Consider the following 17,776-nt stretch of genomic DNA (forward strand, 5'->3'; position numbering starts at 1 on the left):
CATTCCTACAGTGAAGCATGGTGGGGTCAGCATCATGCTGTAGGGCTGTTTTTCAGCAGGTGGGAGTGGGAGACTGGTCAGGGTTGAGGGAAAGCTGAATGAAGCAAAGTACAGGATATTCTTAATGAAAACCTGATCCACAGAGCTCTGGGCCTCAGACTGGACCAACGTTTCACCTTCCAACAAGACAATGACCCTAATCATATGGTCAAGACCATACAAGAGGGACAACAACTCTGAATGTCCTTAAGTGGCCCATCCAGAAACTAGAAACCAAATATCTGTGGAGAGACCAGAAAATGGCTGTCCATTGATGGTGCACATCCAGCCTGACAAAGCTTGAAAGGATCAGCAGAGAAGAATGCCAGAAAATCCCCAAATCCAGGTGTACAAACCTTGTGGCATCATACACAAGAAGGCTGGAGGCTGTAATCATTGCCAAAGGTGCTTCAACTAAGTCCTGAGTAAAGGGTTTGAATACTTATGTCAATGCAAAATTTATATTTTTCCTTTTCAAATGCACTAAATAATATATATAATATACTGTATTATATATATATATATATATATATATATATATTCAGATACATTCTCTGATGGACACATATGGGGTCTTTTCTTCCATAAAAGGAATGAGAAGACGATCATCTAATCACCCTCTGCATCTAATGAGACCGATTTATTGAGGCCACGACCCACACATTTATCAACATCTGGATCACAGCATTAAGTTAGTTGCACATAGATATCAGTACAGTTTAGATTTCATACTGTCTCTCCTGACCATACTGAATCTTTAAATACAGAATCTTTCCGTATTTTAATCAGTCTGTAACACTGGATTTTTGCGTCAAAAATACTGGAACATTAAAGATCACCTGCCAGCAGACTCAACCCTATCAATGCAGCCATATTTCTTGGTAGGCTTAATCCTGCTGATTAAAATGATACCTGTCTTGTGAAAATTGGTTGATGTGTTCTTGAGAAAAAAAGGCTTTTATTATTTACTCAAATGTGACCTTCAGCTGAGGGGCGGGGCTTAGCCCCTTTGTGCACCGCAGCTCCTTTCTTCTCTAGTGCTGGCCACGCCCCTCAGCGCACCGATGCTCTCATTTGCTTAACTAATTAAAGTCCTTTTTCTCCGGAATGCTACAACCGATTTTTACAAGATAGGTATCATTTTACTCAGCAGAATCAACTACCAGACTAGTTTATTAGGGTTGATCCTACTGATTGATGCTCTATAAAGGAAACATTGCTGACCATGTTATGTTTCAGGAATGGTTTGGATTCAAGATACTTCATATCTGCTCAAACAGATACAGCATTGTTGCAAGATCACATTAAAAATGGAAGCCATGATGCTACTCTGAAAAGAGCCTAATTATTATTATTATTTTAATCTAAAATATATTTTCTCTTTTATTTGGCAAAAGACAAAAGCATTAAATTCTATCCTTGAAAATGTGTTAATCATTTCATTTTTGCATTTTCTCTTTTACGCCCTCGAGATTAACATCGGCTCTGCTTCCACAGGCTCTCCCATAGCCTCTCACTGCAATACAGTCTATTGTGATTAGAGTTTATACAGAATTATGCTTCTTTCCAAGCAAAGCAAATAAACACTGTTCAAAAAGACTCAACTCCACTTTTCTATGGAAACAGAATAAACTACTTTGCCTAAAGGGGCCAATAAATGTCACTTCAGGTAAAAAGCTTTCCAGAGACCTTGATAAGATGGAGTGTAATACAACGCTCGTTTGCTTGTTTGTTTGTTTGATTTTCTCTCATTTTTTTCCCATTTTCCTTCATCGTGAATTTAGTCTAATGGAATCATTTATGTGGGAACTGTTTAAATGTTTGCTTCAATAAAATGACATCAGATACAATTAGTGAACCTTGCTCGCTATATTTTTTTTTGTATAATCTGCTACAAAATGCACGGCCTTTGAGTTTGACTCTCCAAAAGTATGTGACAGTGATCTTACAGGACCATTGAAAGGGGTATTCCTATCTCATAAAGGGATGAAATATGATACGTTTTGATCAGTGGGATTGTGCACCGTGTCCCCGTCACAGTCTATCCTTACAAAGTGACACCCAGCTATGCATTAGAACTCCAGTAAAGGTTTATTCACAGCCAGGTGGCTGCTGTACAGGGAAAAACGGCAAAGAGGTCACATGGCTGATTCCCCGTTGCATCTCCTTCATCCTCAGGTCAGAATTTGTGGGAGTCCAAGAGGTTGGGCCACCTCCATTCTGGTCAACACTTATGAGATACCTAACCAGATTGGCAATCAGCATTGGCGTCACTAGAACTGACTGGGCCCTTCAGTCCCATTAATGCAGACATCAGAACGGACAAAAAAAGAAATACTCCCCTATCTTCTCCTCCTGCAGGCGCCTCTGCTCTACCTGCGTCTAGGCACCCAGTACACTGTGACCTGACGTTGCACAGTGCCAGGCCATAGTGCCCTCCTACGCACACTACGTCCCATCCTGAAGATGTACACTGCCAGGACAGGCAGCGCAGTCGTCTGGAGAAGAAGAACAGGGAGCAGTGAATGATGCCAGTGCTAGGACTAGGAGCACTATACTCACCACTCCCTGGGCCCTGAAAATAAATCCATTTGTCCTCCTCCAAGGCTGAACATAGGCCATCATTATTAATTACAGGAAAACCCCTTTAATACGGTGCATCTTCACACTCTTTCATTGCAACTATACATCCTTTTACACAGACCTATAGTCAATTATCAGGAACTAAATGGTAATTGACTGAATATTGGAGAACATGAGGGCTGCATGGTTATGCAGCAATCACCTCTGCTGTATGGAGATGAGCCTCCAATACCGGCATAATAACACGATCACCCGATGAATGAGCATTTTCTTGCTCAGTGGGTGACCGTCAGCACCTTTACACAGGGCAATTATCGGGAATGAGCAGTTATACAAACACTATTCCCCGATATTTATACTGACTATCAGTCCATTTAACAGGACCCTTATTTGTATAGTACGTTGTCTTTTTTATCTGCTGGTCTCACTATACTATTGAATTAAAATTGACCCGGCATACAGTTTCCTTTAACTCCATGAGTGTATGAATTCACATACCCTAAGAAAAGATTTACTGTTCTTTGCTGGTTCCCAAATTGTCACTGGCAGTTAGGAGCGGCTTACAATAATTGCTTCTGCTCATCAACAAAAAGGCGACGTGTGCTGATTTTAAACAAGCTGCATGAAAAGTGCATGTAAACCTTCCAGCGGTGAGGCGCCTACAGTAACAAAGGCCTCGGGTCTGCAGTCACTTCACCAGTGAGCTGAATTTAAAAATGGACGTTCACCCTGGTCTGGACTCCTTTGTGCAATGCGACATTTGGTGAGCTATTCCATACATTTAGAAAAAGGTGGACGATCGAGAGCCAGATCTAAATGTAACGTCTTGTTCTTTCCCAGAAAAATGACGTTAAAAAAATAATTTAAAAAAATTCCAGGGTTATGAAAATAAGACAAGGCTACTCGGTTGCATAATGACTTTAAAAGCATGGTTAAGCAGCCCTGCTGGAGTCATCTGTGGGGTGCTTTCACTAATCAGTTTCTGATGTGTGTCTTCAAGGCAGCTTCCCAGGAGTAAGGAATGATGCTGACTTTATATTATCAGTTCAAACAAGGGGCAGAGCGATGTTGTCAAGGTGCCCCTAAATAGCCTCCTCTGTGGCCTCATAAACAACAGATGAACAGAATCAGATATTTGCATTCATAACACAGAATTTTTGAATTATTCTACCATAGACATCAACTCTCAGTTCATGCCAGATTGCACCCCCCCCCCCCCCCCCCCCCCCCACCGCCCCTTGATAGCGTCGGCCTGTGCAAGGATTTATCCTGAAAAAGCATCATCAGTGTCCAGGCTTGAAGGTACATCAGTGTGTGATTGAAGAGTTTAGCACAAAAAATTTGTATTATTTTCTTTGGACTTTACCGAATGCTGCAGACTTGAAGGGGTTGTCTCACCTGGAACATTGATGGCATATTGCTAGAATATGTCACCAGTCTCAAATAGGTGCAGGTCCCGCCTTTGGGACCTGCACCTATCTCTAGATAGTTCAGGAGAGCACACAGCACATGCGCGGTCACCCACCATTCATTTCTATGGGAGCACTCGGCTATTTTCGGAAGTCCCATAGAAATGAATGGACAGTGCACTGCGCAGGTGCGGCCACTGCTCCATTCACTGCTCTGAAACCACTGTCCACGCACTCCCATAGAAAAGAATGGAGGGCTCAAGTGCTGACTAAACTCTCTTTCAGTTTGGTCAGGCAAGGGAATAACATTCATACATAACATTATGGACAACGGAAAAATAAAAATCTTCAACTCCCTAAGAAAAGAATGGAGGGTGGTCGCACATGCGCGGTGCACTCTTGTTCTCTTCGTTGTCTCTGGGACTCGCACTTATCTAACATTGGTGGCATATTACTAGGATATGCCACCAATGTTCCAGGTGAGACAACCCCTTTAACATCTGCAATGTTGGGTAATGGCCTTGCAGATTTCATGCAGATATTTTTTCCCACACTGAGTGGATGAGGTTTGGTAAAATCTCATACTTTAACACATTGCAGAGTTTCTGTAGGAAAAATCCAGACTGAAAACCACAGCATATCCGCCCTGTGAGAACATGCCTAAAGGTACTCTCCAAGGTTAAAAAATGATCTGCTTTTTTAATGTCTGTCCATGGGCTGTATCTGGTCATGCAGATCTTTCACGGTCATGTACATAGCGCTAAGATGCAGTACCAGGCAGAGCCCACAGACCGAGGTGGCGCTATTTCTGGTGGGGGGGGGAAGCAGTACCTTTTATCTAACTCTAAACAATCCCTTTACTACAAGGGAGGTTAATATATCCCTGCTGCCTACTAATTTAATATCTGCACTTCTGTGGGTGTTGTGTTTTACAGTTTATAGATCTTCTACAGCATCATACAGTCACACATGGAATACATTGTGTTCAGCAGGCCATACGTTTAAGATATCCTTTCCAAGGACAGCACATATGTTCTCTACCTCTCACCACCTCTGGAGGAGGCTTATCTCCCTTGAGAAGAAAACAATCGGGCATGTTTATTTCCAACATGTTAAACCTTTCTTCCCCAGCTTCAGGCTCCCGCACAAAAACGTATTTTATTTTAATGTCCATTCCGTTTGTTTGGCGGACCATATGTGGAACCATTTATGTGTCCGCAAAAAAAACCTGAAGTTTCTCCGTGTGCATTCCGTTTCCGTATGTCCGTTCTGCAAAAATAGCAGAACATGTCCTATTATTGTCCGCATTATGGACAAGGATAGGACTGTTCTATTAGGGGCCAGCTGTTCCATTCTGCAAAATACAGAACGCAGACGGATCCGTGTTTTGCAGATTGTAAAATACATATGGTCGTGTGCACAAGCCCTTCGGGAGAAAGTCACGACAACTTCAAACACGTTAGATGGCTGGTTGGTCCAGCCAAAATTGGCAGGTTTAGCCAACAGTCATCCAGTGTGTATGGCGAGCTTTGGGTTGAGTACAGTATATTACTGTTGTTCAGGTTCTGACGCTTTTCATACTCTTGCTAACAGGTGCTGATACTGGATGTAAAACAAGCAAGTGTGGCTTAGGGCTCATGCACACAACCCTATGTATTTTGCGGTCTGCAAATCATGGATCCGCAAAAAATACGGATGACGTCCCTGTGCATTCTGGATTTTGCGGAACGGAACAGATGGCTCCTTATAAAACAGGCCTATCCTTGTCTGTAATGCAGAACGGACATACATAAACGGAATGCACACGGAGTAACTTTAGTTTTTTTGCAGATCCATTGAAATGAATGGTTCCGCATACGGTCCGCAAAAAAACAAACGGAACAGACATGGAAAGAAAATACGTTCATGTGCATGAGCCCTTATATTGTAGATCAATGGGTTTATTATTATTATTTTTTTTAAAGGGTATGTGCCACCATTAAATGTTACTATAATATAATTCAGCATTAAAAACTAGTTACTTTTGTCATTTACTTTCTGTTAAAAAATGCTTCAGTTGTGAGATGTTTTCGTTAATTCATTATAATCTGTATAGTAATGTGCAAGTCCACCTACTGAGATGGACGCACATGCTCAGTTCTATCTTTCCACAGCCACCAGCTACAGTCAGGTCCATAAATATTGGGACATCAACACAATTCTAACATTTTGAGCTCTATTTACCACCACAATGGATTTGAAATGAAACGAACAAGATGTGCTTTAACTGCAGACTGTCAGCTTTAATTTGAGGGTATTTACATCCAAATCAGGTGAACGGTGTAGGAATTACAACAGTTTGCATATGTGCCTCCCACTTGTTGAGGGACCAAAAGTAATGGGACAGAATAATAATCATAAATCAAACTTTCCCTTTTTAATACTTGGTTCCAAATCCTTTGCAGTCAATTACAGCCTGAAGTCTGGAACGCATAGACATCACCAGACTCTGGGTTTCATCCCTGGTGATGCTCTGCCAGGCCTCTACTGCAACTGTCTTCAGTTCCTGCTTGTTTTCAGGGCATATTCCCTTCAGTTTTGTCTTCAGCAAGTGAAATGCATGCTCAACCGGATTCAGTTCAGGTGATTGACTTGGCCATTGCATAACATTCCACTTCTTTCCCTTAAAAAACTCTTTGGTTGCTTTTGCAGTATGCTTTGGGTCATTGTCCGTCTGCACTGTGAAGCGCCGTCCAATGAGTTCTGAAGCATTTGGCTGAATATGAGCAGATAATATTGCCCGAAACACTTCAGAAGTCATCCTGCTGCTTTTGTCAGCAGTCACATCATCAATAAATACAAGAGAACCAGTTCCATTGGCAGCCATACATGCCTACGCCATGACACTACCACCACCATGCTTCACTGATGAGGTGGTATGCTTAGGATCATGAGCAGTTCCTTTCCTTCTCCATACTCTTCTCTTCCCATCACTCTGGTACAAGTTGATCTTGGTCTCATCTGTCCATAGGATGTTGTTCCAGAACTGTGAAGGCTTTTTTAGATGTCGTTTGGCAAACTCTAATCTGGCCTTCCCGTTTTTGAGGCTCACCAATGGTTTACATCTTGTGGTGAACCCTCTGTATTCACTCTGGTGAAGTCTTCTCTTGATTGTTGAATTTTGACACACATACACCTACCTCCTGGAGAGTGTTATTGATCTGGCCAACTGTTGTAAAGGGTGTTTTCTTCACCAGAGAAAGAATTCTTCAGTCATCCACCACAGTTGTTTTCTGTGGTCTTCCGGATCTTTTGGTGTTGCTGAGCTCACCGGTGCGTTCCTTCTTATTAAGAATGTTCCAAACAGTTGTTTTGGCCACTCCTAATGTTTTTGCTATCTCTCTGATGGGTTTGTTTTGTTTTTTCAGCTTAAAGATGGCTTGCTTCACTGATACTGACAGTTCTTTGGATCTCATCTTGAGAGTTGACAGCAACAGATTCCAAATGCAAATAGCACACTTGAAATGAACTCTGGACCTTTTATCTGCTCATTGTGATTGGGATGATGAGGGAATAACACACACCTGGTCATGGAACAGCTGAGAAGCCAATTGTCCCATTACTTTTGGTCCCTTAACAAGTGGGAGGCACATATGCAAACTGTTTTAATTCCTACACCGTTCACCTGATTTGGATGTAAATACCCTCAAATTAAAGCTGACAGTCTGCAGTTAAAGCACATCTTGTTTGTTTCATTTCAAATCCATTGTGGTGGTGTATAGAGCCAAAAATGTTAGAATTGTGTCGATGTCCCAATATTTATGGACCTGACTGTATGTTACATCTACAGTTAGAAGCTCTGACAGTTACAGAGAGAGAACTGCAGCAGAAAGGACCCCCCTCCCCAGAGAAAGAAGCCCCTTGAGCTGCCAGCCTGACAAGCAGAGCAATGAATGAGGAGATCTCTGGATCCATGCATATGAGGTACAGGGCTGGTTCCAGCTTTGTTAGAAAGAGATTGTAATGTGCTATATGATGTCTGATTTTCATTGTTTTACATTAATCATGAAATAACCCCTTTAAATACTAGTCTGAGCTATACTTATTTTTTTTTCAAGAAAACCGTCAAGAATAAAAGTGACATAGAAAAAACCTGCAGCAAATGACCTGGTAAAAAAATAAACCAAGGTTCTGACTTCTGATGTATTCATTTCTCAGGAATACCTTGTACAGTATTATGAATAATTTTACTGTGTGTGTGGGGGGGGGGGGGGGGGGGGATCTGAGTGTGTACATGGGGGCCTGTAGCTCCATAGGTATGCTGAGCTCAGCTTTCATACATCCAGCATGTCTGCTCTTGTCTATGGGGAGGTGCTGCCTGCACAGAGGGAACATGCCTGAAACAATGCAAGGACTGGAGAGGGAAAAAAGATTTAGAGAAAAGATAAAAAAAAAAAAAAACTTGTAAGTCTATATGGTTCATTAGCTATTTATACTATAAATATTACAAATGTTTTTTGTTTTTTTACTCCAGCCAAAAATGAAGGTACCTGTGAGGATACATCCTTAGATAATCTCTTCAATTTTATCACCATTCTCATCCTTATTAGCTAATTTCCTTATGATTTGTTATCTAGAAGGTCCTCCAGCTGTGGCAGGGTTTGAGGTGGGCCCCAATGCTATGCTGGGTCTCCCAGACACCATTTAGGTGTTACCATGTATTGCCTCTCTGTAGAGGACGGTAAGGCGTGGTGCACCCCAAAGAGAAATAAGTCCAGAGAGTCAGGGTTGCAGTAAACCAGTGGGCTTCTTTAATAGAGGAACAAAACAATATAGGCAAGGCCCTGAGCTGGCTTTTCCAGTCTCCTCCCTGGCAGAAGAAGGTTTTGTGCTGAGGAAAGGCCTGAGCTACCTGTCCCTCCCTGTCTCCGAAGACTGGTACATTGGCCAAAGGCCTGGTAGCCCAGGGTCTGTGGCTAAGTCGTTGGGCAGAATATACCCATCTAAGAGTCTCTCCTACTTTACACTGGTCCCTATCTGCAGGCACCTATAGACTCTAACTGATCTACTTTTATACAGTAACTAACTGATCCAGAACCTTCTAGTAAGAGGGGTGAAGCTAGGATAAACAGGGTCTAACACGGACAATGCTGCAGTTCATGACTGCTATAGACATGCCTTAAAACAAGTTAATAGGAATGACTAAGCAGTCAGAAAAACATCAAATGTTCACTGTATCCATTTTTTCCCTTCAAAACTCAGATCTACATAGTCCCTTATAGTAAATATGGAAAAGTACCAGCTTCTCAGTGCACAATCTGGGAAGTCCCAAAGTCTCTCAGTATTAGCTGGCTGTGCATTAACCCTTTCCACAGTGCAGTGCAAATACAGTGCACTAATAATGCAAATAAACAGGATATATAACAATAAACACCTAAAATGTAGTTAAACAATATAAAACAGTATAAGTGTAAACAGTGGCACAAATCCCAGTGCATATTAACCCTTCAAAGTGCAATAAAGTAGTGGGTTGATGGCTTTGAATATAGGGGTAAATGTCCAGACTCCAAATCCCAGTGCACTACACTCCCTTTTTCAGTTCTTTCTGGCAGTCAATCATGGTGAGATAACCCTCTAATCACCATCTCTCCAAATAGACATGATCCAAATTATCCACTTTTGGTGTATACAGCTCCTATGTGAACCTAAGTGGACTAAACTGACAGCATCACTGCTGTTTTGTGCGTATCCTTGGTTCTCCTTGTCTCCTTGCTTCTTGATAACCTATTCTTAAGTACTGTAGAGGCATATGAGGAGATCAGCATTATTGGCACACGTTATGTTGTGTATCTCGGAGGAGACTTCTGACCTGCATTTTGCAGGTTGTCATGTCATAAGAGAGGAGACGTTCACACAGGCTAATGCATTGGGAGAGGTGATGAGAGGAAGGGCAGCTTCATACAGAATGTTTACTGAGCTCTGAACTTACAGCTCCACAAGCTAGCATTTCAGAGCACAGAAAAAAACAAACTTCCTGAAGAAATGCTCAATGTACTTGGCCATTTCCAGATTTCCATAGAAATTAATGGAGAGGCCACATGCATTTCTGACAACCCGTTCTCTTCACTTCAGAAGAGTTTGCCGCCCTCGTTCTTGTAATTGATGGAGGTCCAGTGGTAGGACCCCTAACAATCTAACAGACAGGGGATAACTTGATATAACCGGAAAACCACTTTAACTTTCATTTGAGCTATTTAAATCCCTGCTCTTTTGATAATTAGGAGTCCAGTGGGTTCAAATAAATGACTGATAGCCTTCAATAATAAACTAATAATGCAGAAATATGAATAAGTGGAGCATAGAAATATATACAAGCTGATAAGGAAAAACGTTATACTGAAAAAATTTGAAAGTTTCACTCAAAACACCCGATTACCAGTAAAGATACAGCAGACCTGTGAGTGCTCCTCTTTTTGTCAAGTTGTTAATAATCAATAATATTCCTAATTTTGTTATTTCTGCTTTTGGAAAGGTACAGTAGGGTCATAACCAGTATGACCACCATTTGGAAGTCAGCACCAACAACAAACTGTCAGCACCAACCCATCAAACTGTTCTTTGCTAGTTTGATGGGTAGAGTGTTAGTCATAACCAGGGGTGTAGCTGAAGTCTGGGCCCTGGTGCAAGAGTTCAGCTTGGGCCCCCTAGTAGTCAGGGGCAGGGAAGCACATAGCCTTTGTGCTGCTTGAGGCAAAAATTAAAATTACACACATCCTCCCCGCCATGCCAAAATCTTGACTAACCCCTTCCATCCAGCCAGAGGTGTAACTTGACCAGCATGCACTTTCTATAATACCAGTGTCTTCTTATGCGGCACAAGGGTCTTTGGTCCCCCTCAGGCTGCTGAGCCCTGTAGCGAGTGCTACCTCTGCACCCCCTATAGCTACGCCCCTGGTCATAATGTTGAGAGCCTTGAGGGTAGGTGACTTTATTACTATGTTGCCTTTTAATATAGCACTGGGCCCTCTTGCAGTTCCACAGGTTGCACACATGGCATATCCACCATTTCAGTTTCTACAATGGTTGTCACCCATCTACTGGACATATTGTCCATTTAGGGATGAATAGAAGATATTTGGAATCCTTTGGAGAGATGTAATGGTGATAATACTGGTCGGCACCCAATCCCCTGAGAAGCAGAAGAACCACTATACAACTTGACTCATAAGTTGATGACATATCATTAGAATATGCCATCAATATCAGATAGGAGCAGGTCTCAGAGGTGGCACCTATCTAAAGAACGGGGCCCCTGAAGGAAAGGACAGCACACTGTGCTTCTGCAGCGTGCTCTCCATTCATCTCCATTGAAGTTGCAAAAATAGCCATGCACTGGCTTGGCTATTTCCAACAGTCCCATAGAGGTGAAAGGAGAGGTGGCCGTGCACGTGTGGTGTGCTCTCCATTCACTGCTATGGGACTTCCGAATATAGCCAAACGCACTCACTCAGCGATTTTTGGAACTCCCATAGAGATGACTAGAGAGCACACCAGAGGTGGAACCCGCACCTGTCTAACGATGGCATATCCTAACGATATGCCATCAGTGTATTAGATGGATCCAACCCCTTTAAGTAAATTATTCAGCTAACAGTGGGGTTTTTGACATGGATTTTAAGTATTCATCCTATTACATCTGCTGAAGATTATAAACTCCAGCATGGACCAAGTACTTATATCTGGTCAACAATAATACAAAGAACAAAGAAATGATTTTCTTGTTAAAACGGATATTGCAAAAACAAAGCTCCCAAAACAGGCAAGACAACTTGGGTCTGTCTAGATCAGATTTCATCTATCCTGAACATAACACATCGGCATAATCCTACAGGCCTGTGCTTGAAAGTGAGAGCTGCTCCATATGTAACATAATGTACTATGTGTCGTATTCAGAAACCGGACCCTCTGACAAACTCTCCATTATATTCTGCCAAATCTATAAGACAGAGCAACAGAGGATGGTAAACTATGTCGCTTTAAGCTGTCAGGCAGCTTGTGGGATCAGCGGAGATTTCTCAAGAGACGGCCAGCTGGTAAAGTGCTTCACATAATAAAATATAATGAAGCATATCACTCCATATGTATTGGTCAAAATGAAAACTGAGCAGAGGTGGTCAGCTCATATGAATCCATGTATGGTAGATCTGTTTCGAATGAGTAAATATACCTGAAAGAATAAAAATGTGCTCAAAAACACTGATTAACAGAAAATTTACTTTAATTCCAAACTCAAATAGGCAGGACCTAAGGATAGCAAAAATGTATTAAAAAGATAAAACAGATCACCTGCAAACAAAGCTAGACAAAGGGGTTTTCCAGGATTACTTTGGTTTTTAACAGACATGCTCATTTAGCTTCTTACCACATCTTCCCTATGCTTTTTTTCAATTTGGACTTTCCTGACCCATTTTTACCATGTACACAAATCCCTCTAGTTTGTTTCCATCATGTATGTAGCACTTCCTGTTCCTGTATCCAACCAATCCCATGATGCACTTCTCCTTCCTTTGCCAGAGCTACAGCACTCCCAGCTAGTTTATAGCTCCTCCCATCCAGCTAGTTACATAGACACTCCCCTATCACTGCCCCGCCCAGGGACATAACATCACAGGAAGTAAGAAAGAGCTTAATGGACAGAGTTATGTGGCCAAAGCTCAGAACAGAAGATAGGAGCAATAAAGATAAAAAGAAATATATTACAAAATTAAAGCTATTTTCATAAATAATTACTATTATTACTTTGAAACCCCTTTAACCCTTAACAGGTACAGTCTCAGAATCCTGGAGGAGTGTATACTAAACTGAACAATAAAGAGGCTATGGTGGTGAATTATCATAGTGAACACCAAAGAGATAATCCAAAAACAGCCATTACCGTATCACACCTACAAAGACAGGTTGCCAGGTGCAACCGCATGTAGATTGCAGCAAGCTGCCTAGCAACAGCTCAGGCTGCTATACTGCCAAGTACAAACATGTTGCCAGCGGCAACCACATGTGAGGCAACAATCCAGCCGCCCTCACAATGTGATTGACAAAAACCAAACCGCAGGCAACTGCGTGCGGATCAGGAGTCACGACCATGACCATGGTCGTGACAGGCAGCTGCTGCCAAGGCCAATAAGATAATGGGTTGCATCAAAAGGGGCATAGATGCCCGTGATAAGAACATAGTCCTACCACTTTACAAATCACTAGTCAGACCACACATGGAGCACTGTGTACAGTTCTGGGCTCCTGTGAACAAGGCAGACATAGCAGAGCTGGAGAGGGTTCAGAGGAGGGCAACTAAAGTAGTAACTGGAATGGGGCAACTACAGTACCCTGAAAGATTATCAAAATTAGGGTTATTCACTTTAGAAAAAAGACGACTGAGGGGAGATCTAATTACTATTTATAAATATATCAGGGGTCAGTACAGAGATCTCTCCCATCATCTATTTATCCCCAGGACTGTGACTGTGACGAGGGGACATCCTCTGCGTCTGGAGGAAAGAAGGTTTGTACACAAACATAGAAGAGGATTCTTTACGGTAAGAGCAGTGAGACTATGGAGCTCTCTGCCTGAGGAGGTGGTGATGGTGAGTACAATAAAGGAATTCAAGAGGGGCCTGGGTGTATTTCTGGAGCGTAATAATATTACAGGCTATAGCTACTAGAGAGGGCTCGTTGATCCAGGGAGTTATTCCCTTAAGTGGGGAAAATTGGCATCTACCTCAAATATATATTTTTTGCCTTCCTCTGGATCAACTTGCAGGATAACAGGCCGAACTGGATGGACAAATGTCTTTTTTCGGCCTTATATACTATGTTACTAAGTACAAAAATACAAGAATAGAGCCAGAAGAAAAATACGATGGAGGGGATTAAAAAATAGGTAAGAGTAAAGAGCGTCATTCTGGGCTGTATGATTAGGAACAACCTGCTAAACTGAACCTACAAACCTTGGAACATAACAAATGAGTGTACGATTTGCAATAGTGAACAGGACACCCAGGCTTATCTAGTGGGAATGTGGCAGTAAGGGTATGGCAAATTTTTGGGGAATCCACAGATTCCTCCTGGCTGGTGTCAACAGCAGCATCTCATCACGGATACAGTGTTTCTAGTTTCAAAAGGACATAAATAAAAGGACAATTAGCTAGAACATAAAACCATTCTCTACATGTTGACTCTTGTTTTCTCCTGCAGAATGCACAGGCCCCTGACCTCAATTCCTGAAGTACAGTATACTTGGGAAGCTGGAACAAGCTGCTCATATCTTTTCCACCATTTAACACACAATAACCACAGGATATCTTTATTTCAGCAAGAAGTAATACCGTCATGGAAAGTTTATGAAAACCATACAAATTCAGACTGTTCAACCAGAAAAGTTCCATAAAAAGTGTCTGAATCCACTCTTAATCTACTTTTGGGCCATGTCTGCATTGGTTGGAAGAGAGCCCCACTGTTCTTCCCAGCATTTTCTTATCTCAATCTACTACGATGGAATTATGGACCAAGGAACCAGAAATTAAAAGGGTTTGTATGCAACTGTTTAAAGTGGCATTAAATAGTTTCCATGAGTTTTCCTGGCATGTTTAACAGCAAATATAGCATATTGCTTTTCTTGTTGTCAAAACATTGATGGAAACCAAAAGTCCATCAGGACTTGCCATTATCTATCCAAGAATGGATCCGGCGTACAGTTACAGGTCTATTAAAATAGACATTGTGACTATAGGGAAAATGGAAATTATTACTGTCTGGCCTAGAGGCATGAAAGCTTCACAAATACAGTATAAAACAGTGATAAAGATGTGGAGATAAATTGACAAAAGTGTCCTTCAATGGAAGTACAGGACAGGAAGACATAAAAGTTCCTTATTGTAAAAAATAATGTTACATTGGTATGGTATGTTGCTTTCTATGGAGCCCATCTCAACCACTGTAAAGATAGGGCTGTACAGTGATTTTGGTTGCCTGTGACTTGTTAAATTGTGATGCAACCATAATCTCAACGCCCCCCTATAAAAAAAAAACTCAATTCTGGACTACATTACCATCTTTGCAAAAAAAAAGTGCAGCCCAGTGAAGTAAAAAAAAAAATGCAAATGGCACACAAGATATTTGTACCTTTTTTGCTACTTTATAAACTTCTCCACTACTTTTTGAAGTGGCGAGAAAAGTGAAGGGGCTTAGCGGGAGGGGCAGGGCTTAGATTTGCTATAACTTGTGCCAGAAACTGGTGAAAGTCATAGCTCATGTCTAGATTACAGTTTCTAGCTCACAGAGGGCCAGAGATGCAACCAATTTTTCTAGGAAACATTTGCCTCTTAATAAAGTAGGCGATCTTACACCAGGGTAGGGGGGATCAAGACTGGCGTATGGGAATGCCAGTCTTGATAAATCTCCCCCCTTGTGTAGTGCTAGCTTAAAGGGTGATATAAGCCAGTGCACATAATATCTGGCAGTGTAAGAGGTACAGAGGTTGCTGATGCAACTGGGCCCTTGTGCTTGAAGTGGGGAAATAGCCACTCTGCCCCATTAGAGGACAGTAGCACTGGCGATCATAGTTGAGGGCATTATTGCAGAATTTGTATTGGTGCCTTAGCTTACAAGGTGTTATCCCATGATTAATGTAGAAAAATAAAATAGAACAGCAGTCATCATATGGTACAGGCCAATCTCTTTCTAGCAAAGCTATAACCAGCCCTGAACCTCACATGGATCCAGAGATCTCCCCACCCTCATTGTGTGTGCTTTCTCGGGGGGGGGGGGGGGGTGCCCTTTCTGCCCTTTCTGCTGCAGCACATTTTCTAACAGTAGGTATAGCCGGTGGCAGTTTAAGGATAGTGTTAAGGGTGAATATTCTAATTGCTAATTTTTATTGCGAATATCGTCACTTCGAGAATTCGTAAAGATCTAGAATATATTGCTATATCTTTGTAATAGCGAATATTCTAGATTTTTTTTATCACTAAATAAACCTATAATGTTTTCTAATTTATTGTATATAGCTACTTTTACTCCTTATTATGTTATCTATTATCCATACCTTTTTTATTCTGTATAGTTATTATTTTTCGTATCACTAATTAACTTTTATTATTTTCCCACCTATCATTAATATTTTTTTTAAATAAATGCTATATTATTTTTAAAATAAATCATTACTTATAACTCACAATAAACAACATATAACAGACAATCACGCAAAGGCTGTATGCCAAAAGCTGTGTATGTGCAAGCCAACAACCTATCCATGAGACTGGTACAGTCAGCATACCTTACAATGGCAGGCTTGTGCACAAGACAAAAGCCAGCAAGCCTCAAAGTTGCTTGATTTGAGTTGGATGGCTTGGGGTACCTGCGCACTTGGATCATTATCATTAGGGTGACAAAAATAGTAAAAAAACTAATTTGGATGCCAGCTAACTCTTCTCTCACTGCTTAGGAGGGCTGCAAAAAAATTTCAGTTTTCTAATTGTCCTAACATTATATTATTATTATTTATTATTAAAGCGCCATTCATTCCATAGCGCTGTACATATGAAAAGGGGTATACATACATAATACAGACAATTGCACTTAGCATGAACAAGACGAGTTACAAACTGGTACAGAAGGAGAGAGGGCCCTGCCCGCGAGGGCTTACAATCTACATGGAATGGGAGAAGGACACAGTAGGTGGGGTGAAGTTGGTCATGGCGTTCTAGAGGAAGCAGGGTCACTGGTTGTAGGCTTTTCTGAAGAGGTGGGTTTTTAGGTTTCTTTTGAAGGATCACACTGTAGTTGAGGGTCTCATATGTTGGGGTAGCGAGTTCCAGAGTGTGGGGGATGCACAGGAGAAATCTTGGAGGCGATTGTGGGAAGAGGTGATAAGAGGGGAAGAGAGAAGGAGGTCTTGTGAGGATCGGAGATTGCATGTGGTGATGTATTGGGAAAGTAGCTCAGAGACGTAGGGAGGAGACAGGTTATGGACAGCCTTGTATGTATTTATTAGTAGTATTTTGAACTGAATTCGCTGGGCAGTGGGGAGCCAGTGAAGGGATTGGCAGAGGGGAGAGGCAGAGGAGTAACAAGGTGAGAGGTGGATTAGTCGGGCAACAGAGTTGAGGATAGATTGGAGGGGTGCAAGAGTGCTAGATAAAAGGCCACAGAGGAGGATGTTGCAGTAGTCTAGGCGGGAGATGATGAGGGCATGTACAAGAATTTTCGCAGACTTAAAGGCCCGCCGGTAGCAGCATTGATATCTTTCAGCACTAGGTGATGAAGGATATCCGTTCTATTATATATTCAAAAGCTCAGGAGAATATTAGTTATGAAGAGCGGAAAGCCTTGGATTGGCTCAGCTCTAAAAGTGACATAATCGTGAAACCGGCGGAAAAGGGGGACAATGTGGTACTAATGTCAAAGGAGTACTATGTGAATAAAGCCCTGAGGCAACTGGGGGATGCACATATTTATGAGAAGGAACGAGGGGACCCATTACCCACTATTCAGCAACAACTTAGATGTCTCATTGTGAAATATGTAGAGGCTGGTTTTCTCCCCAATCGTATGGCGGAAAAATTGATACCCTCATTTTCAACTAGACCGTCATGGTACTTCCTTCCAAAGATCCACAAGTAACTGAGTCAACCCCCGGGGCGTCCTATTGTGGCGGGGGTTGGCTCGGTGACAGAGCCATTATCCAAGTATGTCGACTGGCTTTTGAGACC

Source organism: Bufo bufo, chromosome 3 (genome assembly GCF_905171765.1).
Source record: "Bufo bufo chromosome 3, aBufBuf1.1, whole genome shotgun sequence".
NCBI classification, from domain to species: Eukaryota; Metazoa; Chordata; class Amphibia; order Anura; family Bufonidae; genus Bufo; species Bufo bufo.